Source organism: Chrysochloris asiatica, unplaced genomic scaffold, assembly GCF_000296735.1.
Source record: "Chrysochloris asiatica unplaced genomic scaffold, ChrAsi1.0 scaffold00079, whole genome shotgun sequence".
In the NCBI taxonomy this organism is placed as follows: Eukaryota; Metazoa; Chordata; class Mammalia; order Afrosoricida; family Chrysochloridae; genus Chrysochloris; species Chrysochloris asiatica.
In genome coordinates this window covers 9531771-9547403 of record NW_006408597.1, presented here as the reverse complement: position 1 = coordinate 9547403, position 15633 = coordinate 9531771, and the positions used below count along the sequence as shown (strand labels likewise).

The following is a 15633-nucleotide window of genomic DNA, read 5'->3' as shown; positions in this document are numbered from 1 at the left end:
GATTGAGGGTGATTTCTTTTACTTTTCTTTATTATTATTTTTTTTAATTTACTGCTCTCACATGTTTCAAATGCCATCTGATCATAAGATCCTACAGTGGAGTGGTGGGCATCTTTCTGTTCTGGATATAGGTGGCACAGTTGATCTGTGTCTTTAAAGGCTGAAATAATTCACATGACCACCCACTGACAAGTTCAATGAAGTGTAAAATAATTAGGTTAAAAAGTGACTACTTACAACTCACAACAATTTCCAGAAATAGGAAAATGAAAATCTAAGATCAACAATGACAAAAAGGTGACAAGACTCTGAACCAAGAGTAAGAAAAAGAAAATTAGTGCTCTATTAACACAAAAGTGATAAAATTATGCATATTAAGTTAAAATTTTTAAATAAAATAGTTTTAAAACACTGGAAATACAGTCTAAAAATTGAATATGAAGAACTAAAATATATAATGTTTTTACATTTCTTGCTGAACACTAAGAAAATTTTAAAAGTAGCTTTTATATATGGATTTGTAAATCAAAATAGGGCTTTTTGTTTTAATCAACAATCTTTTTTAACTTTTTATTGTACAACATTTCAAACATATATAGTAGACAAAATAGTATAAAAAGATCCCCATATGCCCATTATACACATCAATAATTATTAGCTCATGCCCCATGTTACTGTGACTAAACACTCACTAATTTCCCCTATTCTTATAAAGGACTATTCATTTTAAGCCCCAAAATAAACATCTTTTGAGGCTTTAGTTTCTGTGTTTGTCAAATGCAGGCAATTATACTAATCTTCTATCTACCAATGAAGTTATGAAACAAATCAAACCCTTCAAGCCTAACACTTACTTTGGTATTTGAACCTAAAAACAAAATAGAAAATGGAAACAACTTTTGTTTAAATTAAAGTTTTTCCTTTCTTCTAAGTAGCTCCCACTCCTTGGAAACCCTTATACAGGGCTGCTATGAGTCAGAATCGATTCGACAGCACTTAACAATAATAACAAGCAGCTTCAAGTACTTTGGGTGTATTTAATTTTCACTCTCTCAGCACCTCTGTGTGGCCACTGAAAGTATTATTATCCAGATCGTATGACGGATCAACAGTTGAGTAAAAAAATAACCCAGATTTTCTGACTCCTCATGTTTTGTCATTACGATATGCCACTTCTATACTGATTTCAACCTATGTGGATGAAAACGATTCTATATGAACTGCACTAAAACACTATTAAGAAATTTGCACATTTAAAAGAGAAGTGCTGTATAATAATGTAGGGATTAAACTCTATTAATTGATTAACTTCAAAGCTCACCTTGTAGATTCATACAAGGACATTTTAGTTGGTTCGGCTTACCTACAGAAGACAGCAAGAAGTAAAAGAAGGAAATTAGATACACCTGTAGCTCGCTGGCATTGAACAATTATAGCTTGCCATTTCATAGGTTTGAAATCCAAACCATTTACTTGGCAGAGGTAAAAAATGACTTCAGTATTACACTAGAGAATTACACAATTTGGGTCCAGTCCATGGTGCCACAGGCATGGAAGATGCAACTTCCAATTCAGTTGCAGAGTATTTTTATAGCACTTTCCATGTCATTATAACTTCATACATTTAAAACATTTTCCTTCCGAATCACACAATGGTTCTTGTTCATTGAGTCTAGTCGAAGCAGGTTAGGATTGTGGGGGGAGGGGGGAGACTGTGTGAAGGATGTGGTGAGAACAGTCTGCCACAAATGTTGCTTGTTATTCATTGCATGGGATACATCAGGGCCACAGTATTTTCTCTTCGCATGTCGTCAGGAATAGCCAGTTGTGGACTAAGCAACATCTTTTAGGCCCATCATTGCAGACATCAAAACTCAAATGAATAGTTCAAAAGATTATACAGGAAGTCGGTTCTTCTCTAATGACTTTTCTTCAACTTTAAAGCAATGGTAGGGGTCTTGAGTTAACCAACATCTGGCTCTATGGCTTTCTGACCAACCGAATAAATAATAGGTTTAAATGATACATTAAAGAAAAATAATAGTTTTTTGTCATTGTCATTATTATTGTTTTTATTCAGATGAAGTGCTAATGGTATTTGTTACTTAAATGCAATATAGAATGAGCTAGCAGTCAAGTGACAACTGTTCTCATCATGGGTCTGTTCTAATTAGCTGTGCATGCCAAGGCTGATAGGCTTCAGACTAGCAGTTTTCTTGTCTGTCATATGAAATATGTGGTCTAAGTGACTTCTAAGGTTATTTTTAATTCTGAAATTCCTATACTATCTAATTCCATACCTTTTACAGGGGGACTTTAAAAAGCTTGTGAATGGGATGGAAGAATAATGAAAAATTTCCACAGACTTTTAGAAGCCCACTCATATATTATTGTTCAGTGTCGTTCAGTCAGTTCTGACTCATAGCAACCCTGTATAGGTTTCCAAAGAGCAGTGATGGGTTTGAACCACCAATCTTGTGGTTAGCAGTCCAGTGCTGATCCCACAAGTGCCATACCAAGACTCCCATATTTTATTAGTTGTAGGTAATGTCCTCTTTTTTTCACAATGCCACTGTTCCATATACCATGACTAAGTTGCAGTAAAATGTTAATATCCTCTATTGATTGATTGATTGTTGCTCTTAGGTGCCTTTGAGTTGGTTCTAACTCATGTACATCAGAAGGAAACACTGCCCTGTCCTGTTCATACTCATGCTCGTTGTTATGTTGTATCCACCATGCCAATCCATTTTGCTAAGGGTCTTCATTTTTGGCGACACTCTACCAAAGGAGACCTGGTAGCACGGTGGATTAAGCTTTCCACTGCTAACTGTAGGGTTGCATTTCAAACCCAACAGTCACTGTGCAGAAGAAAGATGAGACTATCTGCTCGGATAAAGATTTACAGTCTCTGGAACCCTGTATCAGGTCACTATGTGCCAGAGTGGCCTCAATGGCAGTAAGTTTGGTTTGCGATTGTTTTTTGTTGTTGTTGTTTTTACTTTAATAAGTGATCCTTCTCTAGTGATTGATCCTCATGATCACATGACATGTCCAAAGTAAATACAATGAAGCTAATCTGTTGATTCGTTTATAGAAAAAGTTAAATTCCAAAGTAGAAAAAAGGAAGCACTTAAATGATCTCTTAATAACACTCTTTTATGGATTTAGGTTGAAAATATAATGAGAATAAGGCTTTCTAGTTCTTATCCAAATCACATTTAATCAGTCAGGCCATTTTCTACAATTCAGAAATGACAGTTTTGGAGAATCTGGCCCAGTCCCTGGCAAATAATAGGTACAACAATTATCTGCATGTTTAACTTCTCCTGAACCTTCCCAATACCCTACCGTGACAAAAGTGGGTCTTTTACAAAATTAGCCCTCTCTTTAAATCAGAGATGCTAAGGAACCTAACTGAGGACTCATAATACTGGGCAACTGTGTATGCTTCCATGTAAAAGGGTTCAAACAAACAAATAATATATAAAAATACATTCTTAAACTATCAAGGATGGCCTTGGGTACATTATTAACAAAAGGAAATTAGTAATATAAATAAAATCCATAATAATTCCTTATAATTCTAGCATATTTTTATTTTCCCACATACTTCAAAAATAAAGATCATTAAATATGCAATGACTTTATAAAAGTGAAATCAAACATAGAACTTACCATTAAAAACCTAAGCTTTTTGTGTAAAGTACACGATTGTTGTTGTTAAGTGCCGTTGAGTCAGTTCTGATTTATGGCAACCTGCATAGGGTTTCTAAGGAGTGGCTGGTGGATTAGAACTGCTGATCTTGTGGTTAATAGTCCAGTGCCTATCCTACAGCACCACATCAGGAGTCCACACAGAAGAGACCCCTATATCAATGTTCACTGCAGCAATTCTCACAACAGCCAAAAGGTGGGAACAACTGAAATGTTCCTAAACAGAGGACTGGATCAACAACATTGATCTATAACCACAATGGAACATTACTCAGCCATAAAGAAAGCATAGGTCTGATTCATGACACAACACGGAAGAACCTTGAAAACATTATTACTTCAATAAGTCACTCACTAAAGGGCAAAGAGTGCATGATCTAACTAGTATGAAATAAGCAAATTCATTGGAACTGAAGATTATTAGTAGTCATCAAGGGTAGAAGGGATGGGGAAAGAGGGAATTTTTGTTTTAGGAGAGCACTGAGTTTATATTAATGGTAGCAGAATAATTTGGAAAAGGAGAGTAATAATGGTTATACCACGTGAAGAATGTTAATATGTGTTTTCACCAAAACAATTATAAAAAAAATAAAAAAGACCCAAGAAGAGCATTACATGCTGTTTCGTTTTAAAAAAGACCATGGATATTTTTTCTAAAGCACCTCTTGACTTAAAACTGGGGATCCTGCTTAAAAAAAAAAAAAAAAAAAGCTGATGGCTAGATACAGGAGAAACCATTCTCCCCTGACAAGGAGACAGAAAATAACTAGAAACTACAATGTGATAGATAGCAAAATATTCTAAAACTTGAACACAAAAGTCTTTCCCTGAGGAGATGAACTTCTTTTCTTGGATCCGTCAATGGCTCTGTCAACATCACCAGCCTCAAATACTAGGCTCACAAAAAAATGTGAAGATGCAGGAAATTGTCTTGAAACAAACAAAACAAAGCATTCTCTCTCCCAGGAACCAGAGCAGCCCCAGCAGAAAAAGCAGAGCTGCCAGCCTGTCAGGTATTCATTGTAAAGCCAGGTCAGTTGTTCCATTAAAATTCAAGAACCTAATCACTCTTGAAAGACAATAAAAAAGAAAGAAAAGATCTTCTAAGATATCATCTAGTTCTTCCTTCACTAGCCCCTACTGAAGAAACTCTAAGTGCTAATTAGACATATAGACTGGGCAGATAAGCTCTAAGTCTTTGTGTGTTACTAATTTAGAAGGGTCTCTTTCTGCTGTAAAGGTTTAGCTAATCGGAAAGTCACACTTGAAAATGCATAAAGCTTTGCCAAAGTTTTGTTTGTCCCAAACTCTTATTAGAATTTTAGCCATTGCTGTGATCTAGCCATGAATTTTTTTCTACTTTTCCTATAAAAGGAAGGAGTTCTGTTAGCGTAACGGTTATGAGTCGGACTGCTCACCTCTAGGTCAGCAGTTCATAACTACCAGCCACTCCGCTACCAGGGAGAAAGATGAGGCTTTCTGCTCCCGTAAAGATTTACAGACTTGAAAACCTATGCAGGGCCGCCATGACTTGGAACAACTCCATGGCACATAATCGCCAACACCTATAAAAGGAAAAAGCAGTCACAACCACCGCCTTATCCCAATCTTATTTTGTTTTGTTTTTTGCAAACATTTATTTATTTGATTGACATTATAGGATTCTAAGAATAGGAAGAAGATAACCAACAGCTCTCTAGCTTTTTGGGGGTGTTTTTCTTGCATCTTTTCTTTCCAAAAATCATTTGGATCCACAGAGAAGTCCAAACAGCAAAACAAAACTAACAACCAAAATAAAGAACATATAGCCATTTACTACTATAAAGAAATCAAAGTAGTACTATACTATAATATCACTGTGGAATCCTGATGTAGAGCTGGAGAATAAGCATTGGACTGGTAATCACAAGGTGGGAGGCTCAAACCCACCAGCCGCTCCTCAGAAACCCTACCCAGGGTCCCAATGAGTCAGTATCGTCTCAACAACACTTAATAACAACAACATGATAGCAATGTATTTTTTTATCAAAATTTTCTTCTTACATAATTCTAGCAGTTTTTGCATCTCTTTTCCCACTAAATTCAATAATGTATTCATTGGTGTGGTATAAAATGTGTTTAAGGAATTCTGTTACACAAAGGTTGGTGAAAGTTGTGAGTGGGGAAAAGAATAGATAAATAGTACTTCTGAGATCAATTCTGTTTCCCAACTCTCAATTTACAATGATAATTCATGGATATTTAGAGACATCTTGCTTTTCACTTGGTCATTTTGATAACTACCATTGAAAACGTAAAAGATCCTCCCTGAAACACATTTGTTTCTGATAAAATGTAGTGACAAGAACTAGATTTACCTTGCCACCAAAAGAACCAAACAAAGAAGAAGAAAATGAAAAGATGAAACACATATATTTTTTCAAGACACAGGACATTGGACAATGAAGTGATCCCTGAAAGACAGGAAACAAACAAATAGGCCTCTATGACTGCCTCCCTTATTGTTTGGAGAGAGTTTCCAGGCTGTGGTGCAGGCAGAAGGAAACCACGTGGAGTCCAGAAGACTTCCTGAGTTGAGGAGATGGAATTGAGAACTGGGGAGAACAAAACAGCTAGGTTCACAGGAGAGATGTGTAGAGGGTGCCCCTCACGTGTGCAGCAGAGTACTGACCAGTGCTTGCAGGAAGGAAATTACTTGAGGCTCCAGAATGAACAATTTGAGAGGATTGGAGAGAATAGTACCTGGGACTTACATAGGGCCAGGATTAGTGCCTATTCCAACCAAGTGGACTGGAAAAGTTCTTGACTTGTGGGAAGTTCGGTAGAATTTTCAGAAAGGCCTTGCCTAAATGGTTGCTGTCCAGTCGATTCCTACTCACTAACTACTGGATGCATTAAAAGGTATCTTTAATTACCTGGGTAATTAGACTACCAGGGAAACAACTGGGTAAATTAAAAGGTATTTTTCTCATTATTTAAATATTTTTGAAAGTTAATTAACTGCTTAACCCAAAAATGTATTGTGGGATTTGAAACTTATGTGTAAGTACAAGGTTCATATTCTGTATGTGAAGTGGTATATAATATCCCTTAATGACTGACTGTGATGAGTTAAAGATGTTGTTTTGGTTAATTTTAGGGACCAACTTCACTAGGGTATGGTACCCAGTTGTTTGGTAAAACTAATCCAGTTGCTGTTATAATTACATGTGATTAAATCAATTGCTTCAAAGCAGATGACTTTCTATAATGTGGCACATCTCAATCAATCAATTTTTACAGGAATAAAGGAAGTTTCCCTAAGGTATAGTCTACCTTGAACTATTAATAGAGATTTTCCAGGAACTACTTACTCTTCACTCTTTTGAGCTATGAGTTTTGGGGCACACGTTTGCAAAAGTCTAGCCTGTCACCTAACCAACAGATATGGGACCTGTTAACCCCACTCATGTGAGCCAGTGCCTTCAAGTAAACCAATCAATCTCTCTTTTCTCTCTCTTTCCCTATTTCAACTTTTCTCTCTCTCTGTGTGTATTATAATTAATTAGAGTTACAGCTATTAAGGAAAAAAAGGAGATCAAATGGTATTATAAAATTATTCAATCCAATAGAAGAGAGAAAGAAGAAAAAGTAAACAAAGACCAAGTGATAAAAATTGAAAACAAAAGCAAGATGATTGACTTAAACCTAACCATACCAATAATTTACATCAAATATAAATTATCTAAACACCCCAATTAAAAGATAGGGATTATTAGAGACCTGAGAACTCCTGAGCCCATGGACAAGGACACAGTCACAGAGGGCTAGAGCTAAGAGTGAAGTATCCAGCTGATATAAAGTGAGGGGAGACGCACAAGAACACCCAGACTTGCAGATAGTACCCATTTGACCTAGCTTTGATAGCTTGATGATCAGAACTCGACTAGAGGAAGATAATGAAATTTGATAAAAGAAGCAAGTGTAAAATGCTACAATTTGATGAACTTGACCTATACTTATGGTCATAGGTATAATAATACCTATGTATTATTATAGTAGTAGCTTATAATACCAACATAGAGGAAAGGACTCTTCAAATCAAGAATCAAGCCTATCCCCTCTGTACAAAGGGTTGATAGGTACAGGCAACTTAGACTTAGACACTGGCTACCTAAAATGAGGGCAGTAATAAAGGCATGAAGTGGCTGGATTACAAGTTTTCAAGAGGGAGTTTCGTTTTAGAGTGTGCGGGGGAAGGTAGAATTCCCACTGAATCGTTTTCATCTTGTCTAGATGGATCTGGTTTCAAAAGAAGATGGGGATAAATTAATTTTGATTCAATAGTGAGTAATTGTCATCAGGACTAATTGTGATTGTCACAACTGTAAAGATAAAAGTGTTGTCGCATAAAGGGGGGAGTAGTTAATTCAACATTCCAGGAACAGAGGACCCTAGGACCATCAAGGGAGAAGAGCATGAGTAGTATGTGGGACCCTAACCAGAGAAGCAATGACACCAGAGATGGAGGTAGAGATGAGAACATGGAGAGATAGAGCAGCTGAGGACTCTAGACTCATGGTTAAGAGAAAGGCTGGGTGCTGGCAGCCAGGAGGCTGGCTTTCAGAATATTTCCTTTGGCTGTTTAATTATATATTCCTGAATATTTTTGTGTACATAGAAACAACAACAACAAACGGAATAGAAGCAAATACTGTTAAATGATGATGCATGGAGGGGATTGTAATCATTGCAAAGAAACAAAATAAGATTGGTTAACTGCAAAAATCGATGTTCTCCCATGTAAACTATCAATCAAATAGCAATAAAAAATTTAAAAAATAGAGATTATTAGATTGGATAAAAAAGCAGAACCCAAATATCTGTAGCTTATAGGAAATGTGTCTTAAATGCAAAAACACAATGATATAAAAATAAAAGGATGAAATAAGATACATTGTTGTTGTTGTTGTTAGGTGCTATCAACTCATAGCGACCCAATGCATAACAGAATGAAACACTGCCCAGTCCTGGGCTAACCTCACAATTGTTGCCACGCACTAGGCTAACACAAATTTTAAAAAAACCTGGAGTAGCTATATTATATAACACAAATTAAAAAAAAAAAAACCTGGAGTGGTGTAAGATAAAATAGATTACAGAGTAAAGAATATTGCCAGGTATAATAAAAATCATTTCAAAACAATAAAAAAAATGTAACTTTTTTTTCTATCAGGAAGGCTCTATAATATTGTGTCCATATATCAAAAATAAATAAAATGTGGTATCAAAAAAGACATTACAATCCTATTTATTTAGTTACCTAATAACAGAGTACATGAAGCAAGGACAAATATAATTGCAAAGATAAATCCACAATTACACTCAGAGATTTTAATACTCCTCTCCCCAAAGTTAATAAGACAAGTAGATAGATTAGCAAGAATATAGAAGAGGTGGATAGGGTAGAGGTGCAGTAAAGTTCGCTGTCAGCAATACCACAGAATACCAAGCAAAGCAGGTTCAGAGGAGAGCTCCAAAACTCTGAACCACATAGGTAGGAATATTTTTAAAAGTTTGAAGGCTATGGTTACTGGCACTAGTAGCAGAAGTAAGAAATCGCATACTTTGAATCTGCCGGGCTCGGCAGTCCGGAGCTGACAACTTGGGGGAGACCAAACGGCAAGACCAAGCAAAGCTGGGGAATAGACCCACCATGGAATAACGCCACAGGAACCTTGGAGCAAAGGTGGACAACACACTTTGTTGGTTTTTCTTTGTTCTGATTTTCTTTTTTTTTTTTTCTTGGTATCTGTTCATTAGCCACCCACTGTTTGCACACATACTTTCCGGTGACTAGAGGGGGTGCATGAGTGACTGGACAACCTCACCACCACCATTAGTGGTTTCTTCTGCCACGCATGTGTACAGATACTCTCAGCCTAAGAGCCAGGCCTTGAACTGTTTTTTAATAGGGAAAAGGTCAAAACAAGGGGTATGGAGAGGGAAAGAGAATTTCAAAACAAAACAGGTCAAAAATTAAATTAAATCCTGAGGTATAGCATAAAAACCAACAGTGGCATCTTGAAATTTATCAGACGGCCTTGAAGGAAAGAAGCTAAAAGAGGACATTAAAGTCATACTCATATTAGGCAACAGATTTATTTTTCTTCTACTTCTCTCCCTCCTCTCTCCTTTCTGCGATTATAGACTATAGTAGCCAATCTAGTTAATTTTGTTGTTGTTGTTTTTTGTGGCTTTTTTTTTTTCACTTGGTTTTTTTCTGGTGTTAATATTTTGCTGTTTTATGCTCCCCCTTTGACCTTTGGGGGACTCTTTCTCTTCATATATTACCCAAGAAGAGACAGCAACTGTTGCCATATAGTTAAGCTACAATCACATTCTATAAAACACCAAACTCCAGGCAAGAACCAATACAAACTGCCATACACCAGGGAGGCAGACAACATGTGAGAAAATTACTCTGAGTTAAGTAATAACAAGAGAGAAAAGGGAAGCCCATATACTGATGACATCTACCTGGAGGAAATCAGAAAGAAAGAAAAAAAAAAAACCCAAAACACACACTCAATTAAGTATTAAGACCACAGATAAACACTAAACATGTCCAAGAAGCAAAAGCAGATGACCACATGTCCAGAAACAAGATAAAATGTCTGAGACAAATGACACAGAGGTAGACCTGGACTCCATTCAGGAAGGAGGGCAGGCCTCGGAAATGACTGAGAAGGAATTCAGAAAAATGATTATACAATGTTTCAAAACACTTTAGAATTGAGTTGAGAAAAATAAGGAAGAAGTCAGGAAAGCGCTACAAGAACAATCAAATAAGATAGATACAGCATTGGAAACAATTCAAAACCTACAGAAAGAGGCCCAAACAATAAATAATAGAATATCAGAAACAGAAAATACACTGGAAGGGCAAAGAAGTAGAACTGAAGAGCTAAAAGCAAGAACTAGTGAGCCAGAAGATACATCTCTCAATACCACTAACATAGAAGAACAAACACAAAAAAGGATTAAAGAAATCTGAAAATATAAGATTCATGTTGGATAACATGAAGAGGAATAACTTAATAATTATCAACATTCCAGAACAGGAAGAATCATACAAGTCCACAAAGTAAATAGTTGAAGAAATGCTGGAAGAAAAATTTCCTAATATACTGAAAAGTGAAAAGATAAATATTCAGGAAGCTCAACAAACCCCAGGAAGGACAGACCCCAAAAGAAAACTGAGACATATCATAATCAAGCTTTCAAAAATCAAAGAGAAGGAGACAATCATGAAAGCAGCTAGGGAAAAGAGAAGTGTCACATACAAAGGCAAGCAAGTCAGATTAAAGTCAGATCTCTCAGAAGAAACCATGCCAGCAAGAAGGCAATAGGGAGACATATATAAAACCCTGAAAGAAAAAATACTTGTCAACCAAGAATCCTTTATCCAGCAAAGCTATCAATGAAATATGAGGTTATATTCAAACATTCCAGGAAAAACAGAAGCTAAGGGATTTTTCCAAAGCCAACCCTGCGCTACAGAACATCCTAAAGAGAGTTCTGTGGACTGAGAACCAACAAGAACAGACAAAAACCAGTGACTGATATACATGGCAGCACCTCCCAGAACTAAATTGACAGAGGAAGAGTCCAGAACAGAACAAAACTATAAGAACAAATTCAGAGAATCTGGGAGGTCAGTCTGTGATCAAAACAATTACAATGTAAAAGAAGGTAAACACATAGGAACAGAGCTCCAGATGGTGAGAAGGTCAGGTAGATTACAGGATAAAATAGACTACACTAAATTGAGGGAAAAGTTAATGGACTATAAGGTAACTTAAAAGAAAATTAACACTTCACAACATACCAAGAAAATGAAAATCCAAGAACATGGAAACATTAAAACTATGAGGAAACTCACAAGACAGAACACAAAAACCATGAAAGGTGTCAGCAAAGGAAGGTGCACAGTAAAAAGAAACCATCAATAATACAAAAAAATACACATAATGGCAGCAATTAATCCATACCTATCGATAATTACACTGAATGTAAACCGACTAAATACACCAGTTAAGGGATGGAGGGTCACAGAATGGATAGGAAAGTAAGAACCTTCAATATGCTGTCTGTAAGAAACACATCTTACAAACAGAGACAAAAACAGATTAAAAGTCAAATGATGTTATAAAATATATACCAAGCTAATTGCAATAAAAAAAAGAATAGGAACAGACATGATGATGTGGAAAGATGGAGCGGCTGGGGACTTTAGACCCAGGGAGGGAGAGGGGCTGTGTGCTGACGACAGGGGGAGGGGTGGCAGTTTGCAGGGTATACCCTGTGGTTGGTTGATGATGTACGAAGGGGATTGTAACCATGGCAATGCAATGATATACAATAGGATAAATGTAAAACTAATGTTCTCCCATGTAAACAATCACATAATTCACAATAAAACATTAAAAAGAAAAAAAGAATAGCAGTGGCAACACTAATCTCTGATAAAATAAACTTTATGGCAAAAAACAGCATAATAGATCAAGATGGACATTATCTCATAATTAAAGGGACAATTGAACAACATAACAAAATCATAATAAATACCAATGGTCCCAATGAAAGAGTTCCAAAATATATAAAGCAAACTCTAATAGATTTGAAGAAATAAATAGATGAATCTACAATAATTGTGGGTGATTTTAATACACAGCTTTCAAAAATGGATTGAACAACCAGAAAGAAACTTGACAAAGACAAAGAAGAACTAAACAACACAAACAGCCAACTGGAACTCATAGATGTATACACAGCATTCAACCCACCACCAGCAAAATACACATTCTTTTCCAGTACACATGGAATATTCTCCAAAACACACCATGTGTTAGGTCACAAAACAAACCCCCATAAATTTACAAATATCAAAATACTACAAGGCATCTTCTCAGACCACAATGTTATCAAATTAGAAACAACAACAGGAAGATCAAGGAAGTAAAATACATGGAAACTGAATAACACCCTGCTGAAAAGTGACCAGGTAGTAGAAGAAGAAATTAAATGTGAACACACAAAGTACCTAGAAACAAGTGAGAACAAAAACACAACATACCAAAATCTTTGGGACACAGTGAAAGCGGGGCTGAGAGGACAATTTATTGCAATAAATGCACACATCCAAAAAGAAGAAATAATAAACATTTATACATTAACACAGCATCTACAACAATTAGAAACAGAACAGAGGGAACCTATAGCCACCAAAAGAAAAGAAATAATAAAGATTAGAGCAGAAATAAATGAGATCAAAAACAGAAAAACTATAGAAAGAATCAACAGGAAAAGAAGCTTGGTTTTTGTAAGGATAAACAAAATGGACAAACCATTAGCAAACCTAACAAAAGGAAAAGAGAGAGAAGACACAAATAACATGTATTAGAAACCATATGGAGGATGTCACAATAGAACTAAAAGAACTCAAGATAACAAAAGAATGCTATACAAACTTATACTCCAGCAATTTTGAAAACTTAGAAGAGATGGATACATTTTTAGAAAAACATGACCTACCAAAACTTACACAAAGTGAAGTAGAAAACCGGAACAGACTCATAACAAAAGAAATTGATCAGGTCATCAAAAAATTCCCAACCAAAAGAAGTCCTGGCCCACATGGTTTCACTGGTGAGTTCTACCAAACATTCAGGGAAGAGCTGTTACCAATTCTACTCAAATTATTCCAGAAGATAGAGGAGGATGGAAAACTTCCTAATACATTAATGAAGCAAGCATAACCCTCATACCAAAACCAGGGAAGGACATCACTAAGAAAGAAAATTATAGACTAATATCCCTCATGAACAGAAATGTAAAATTTCTCAACAAAATCCTAGCCAACAGAATCTAGCAGCACATTAAAAAGATAATACATCATGATTAAGTGCGATTTATATCAGGGATGCAAGGATGGTTCAACATTAGAAAAACGATCAATGTAATCCACCATATAAATAAGAAAAAAGAAAAGAACTACAAGATAATATCAACTGATGCAGAAAAGGCATTTGACAAAATCCTTCCTGATAAAAACACTCAACAAACTAAGAATTGAACAGAAATTCCTCAGCATAATAAAGAGCATATATACAAAAGCAACAGCCTACATTACTCTCAATGGAGAGAAACTGAAAGCCATCCCTCTGAGAACAGGAACCAGACAAGGATACCGTTTGTCACCATTCCTATTCAATATTGTGCATGAAGTTTTAGCAAAAGCTATACAGCAAGACAGGGAAATTAAAGGCATCCATACTGACAAAGAGAAAGTAAAACTCTCTCTATTTGCAGACAATATGATCCAAAACATAGAAAACCTCATAGATTAAGTGAAAAAGCTACTAGACCTCATTGAAAGATTCAGCAAAGTGGCAGGATATAAGATCAACATACAAAAATCAGTTGGATCCCTCTATACCAAAAACGACAGCATTGAAAAGGGTATTAGGAAAGCAATACCATTTACAATAGCCGCCCTAAGGATGAAATATTTAGGAATAAATGTAACCAGAGAAACAAAGGACCTATACAAAGAAAACTACAAAACACTACTACAAGAAACCAAAAGAAACCTATAAAAATGGAAGAATGTTCCATGCTTCTGGATAGGAAGACTTAACATTGTGAAAATGTCAATACTGCCCAAAGCAATTTACACATAAAATGCAATCCCAATCAAGATTCCAAAGACATTCTTCAAAAAGATGGAAAAAACAATTCGAAAATTTATTTGGAAAGGAAAGAGACCCAGGATAAGCAGAGCACTGTTTAAGAAGAATAACAAGGTTGGAAACCTCTCACTCCCTGATTTCAAAATTTATTACATGGCTACAGTGGTCAAAACAACTTGGTACTGGTTCAATGAAACACACATTGATCAATGGAACAGACTAGAGAATCCAGAAATTAACCCATCCACATAAAGCCAACTGATTTTTGACAAAGTACTTAAACATATTGTATGGGGAGGTCTCTTCAACACATGGTGTTGGCAGAACTGGAAAGCAATACACAAAAGACTGAAACAAGACCTTCACCTCATGCCTTATACAAACCCAACTCAGCGTAGATTACAGAACTAAAAGTGAATCCCAAAATTATGAAGGCCATCCATGAAAAAATAGGGACAATTGTGAGGGCACTAATTCAGGGAATACACAGACTACCAAACATTTTGGAACCATAGAAACAGAAGTAGACAGAATAGATGATTGGGACATAGTAAAAGTAAAGACCTGTATGTATCTAAAGACTTAACCAGAAGAGTAAAAAGGGAGCCCACAGAATGGGAAAATTCTTTTGCAACACACAACAAGAGACTCATTTCTAAAATATATAGGAAACTACAACACCTCTACAAGAAAAAGACACATAACCCAATATAAAAATGGGCACTCGACATGAACAGACACTTCACCAAGGAGGAGACATTGGCAGCCAACAAAGATATAAAGAAATGTTCATGATCAATAACCGTTAGAGAGATGCAAATCAAAACAACAATGAGATATCATCTCACACCAGCACTAACAGTAAAGATCAAAAAAGTAGAGGGCAATAAATGCAGGCAAGGATGTAGACAGACTGGGACATTCCTGCATTGCTGGTGGAATTGCAATATGGTCCAACCTCTCTGGAAAGTAATATGGCGCTTCCTCAGAATGTTGGAAATAGAAATACCTTATGATCCAGCAATTCCTCTACTTGGTATTTACCCACAAAAAATATGAGCCATAACACGAGTACATATATACATACCAATGTTCATAGCAGCACTATGTACAATAGCAAAAAAGATGGATATAGCCAAAGTGTCCATCAACTGAAGAATGGATAAACAAACTGTGGTACATA

General features: G+C 36.0%; 1 protein-coding gene across 1 annotated transcript in view; it reads right to left on the bottom strand.

The window, feature by feature from the left end:
- The window catches only part of RAD51B (RAD51 paralog B), a 1006719-nt gene that overhangs the window by 528246 nt on the left and 462840 nt on the right, over positions 1–15633 (bottom strand). The window lies entirely within an intron of this gene.